Source organism: Dendroctonus ponderosae, unplaced genomic scaffold (assembly GCF_020466585.1).
Source record: "Dendroctonus ponderosae isolate FM_Combo_2020 unplaced genomic scaffold, Dpon_F_20191213v2 Dpon_F_20191213_5, whole genome shotgun sequence".
In the NCBI taxonomy this organism is placed as follows: Eukaryota; Metazoa; Arthropoda; class Insecta; order Coleoptera; family Curculionidae; genus Dendroctonus; species Dendroctonus ponderosae.
In genome coordinates, this window is record NW_026018715.1 from 14779158 (window position 1) to 14781273 (window position 2116).

General features: G+C 40.5%; 1 protein-coding gene across 1 annotated transcript in view; it reads left to right on the forward strand.

Annotated features, from left to right (window-relative positions):
* Positions 1–2116, forward strand: part of LOC109542086 (equilibrative nucleoside transporter 1) — a 42772-nt gene that overhangs the window by 21017 nt on the left and 19639 nt on the right. The window lies entirely within an intron of this gene.

Genomic DNA, 2116 nt, shown 5'->3' on the forward strand with positions numbered 1-2116 from the left:
TTTAGAAAACATGATTTTTTGAAAAAAGCAGCGTAGTTAGGCAGAAACGTCCATTTTGAGGCCAATATTTACTTAGCTGGCAAAAATCAGGATTTCTGGCGATTTCCATAAAACTTTGAGAATCTTTAGAGGAAAGCCCGCTCTACAGACCTAGAAAGTTTCAAATTGCTACTTCTGTTATTCTGGAAGATACGAATTTTTGAACGAGAGAGTGCTGTTGAATCAAACCATCCATTTTGAGACCGATATTTACTGAGCTAGCAAAGATCAAGATTTTGGGAGATTTTTATCAAACTTTCAGCATCTTTAGAGTCAAGTGACTTCTGCGCCCATTTTGAGACCAATATTTACTAAGTTGGCAAAAATCAGAATTTCTGGCAATTTCTATAAAACTTTGCGGACCTTTAGAGGAAAGATTCTTCTGTGGAAGTGGAAAATTTGAAATTGCTACTTGTTTTATTCTAGATGACACGAAGTTTTAAACGAGAGAGTGCTGTTGAACAAAAACTTCCATTTTGAGACCGATATTTACTGAGCTAGCAAAGATCAATATTTCGGGAGATTTTTAAGAAACTTTGGTGTCTTCTAAAAGTGGCAAAAAATCAAATTGCTGCGTGGCTCAGTTTAGAAAACATGAATTAAAAATTAGGATTTCTGGCGATTTCTATAAAACTTTGAGAACCTTTAGAGGAAAGGCTCTTCGACATTCCGCTGGTGCGATTTTTTGCGTGCGAATAAAGCGATTTTTTGCCCCAAATTGAGTGAGACACTGGGGGGTAAAATGAGGAAAAGGTCCTGCTGGTAGGGATGAACTTACCGGGTGCATGGGTAGTCTGAAGGGTCGCGGTCCAGGTGAAGGTGACTGGATACCAGAAGGTCCCAAAGGCCATCTGGGGCGCGGACACAAAGGCATGCGGCCTGCAAACATGTTTACACTCGGACTGGTAAGACGCGGAGGAGGCGATTGGGCGTAAGGGGATGAGGGGCGGAACGGTAGAGGCGACCAGGCGCCCCTAGGAGGGCCACGCCCACCCTGGCCGCTCTGCATTTTGTTTTTGATAGGGGCCGGTTAGTTTTTGCGACGGGCAACCATCGAATCTGAAACAGAAAACAGTAAAAGTGTTATTGGATTCTTCGCAGTTTTCTTGGATCTGTGAGCGGGCGCGACCTATTTTCACACGATGAGTCCACGCAACTCTTCGAAATAAAAATAGAGCGTTGTGACGCATGATTATTATTTGATCGGGATTGTCCGACAATGGGCTCCGAAAATAAACCCGGTTGATGATTTATAAAAAGCCATTACAAAATCCGATCGATTGGATGGATAGCGCGGAATACAGCTCGTTTTTTGGAACAACAGTTTCATCATGTGGGAGCTCACCTAAGGACTTTTGTTCAATCACACTCTCCCATTTTTGCATGTATTTGTTCACGCGCAACAATGTGTGAAGAGCAGTTCAGGAGTTGCAACAGAAACGTTGCGATTCTAAAATTCAACGGTTCAAAACCCTTGGGTTTTGCTCAAAAATCGCTCATTTTTGTTGGCCGTTTATTATTTTTTTGCCCATCCTCAAACATAAGTCTTTTGTGTGTCCGATTGGCGCTAAATATGTTGAAATACCCAAGAAGCTTATGATCGGTTTTCCAGTCGAGATTTGTTGATTTTTTTCCCGTCATTTTGAGACTCACATTTACCAAGCTGGTAAAAATCAGAGTTTTTGGCGATTTTTATGAAACTTTCAGCATCTTTAGAGTCACGTATCTTCTAAAAATAGTGAAAAAATCGAATGGCTGCGTGGCTCAGTTTAGAAAATGTGAATTTTTGAAAAAAGCAGCGCAGTTAGGTAGAAACGCCCATTTTGAGACCGATATTTATTAAGTCGGCAAAAATCAGGATTTCTGGCGATTTCTATCAAACTCGAGAACCTTTAGAGGAAAGACTCTTGTGCAGAGCTGGAAAATTTTAAATTGTGTTATTCTGGAAGATACGAATTTTTAAATGAGAGAGTGCTGTTGATTCAAAACTTCCATTTTTACGCCGATATTTACTGATCTAGCAAAGATGAATATTTTGGGAAATTTTTATGAAACTTTCAGCATCTTTAGAGTCAAG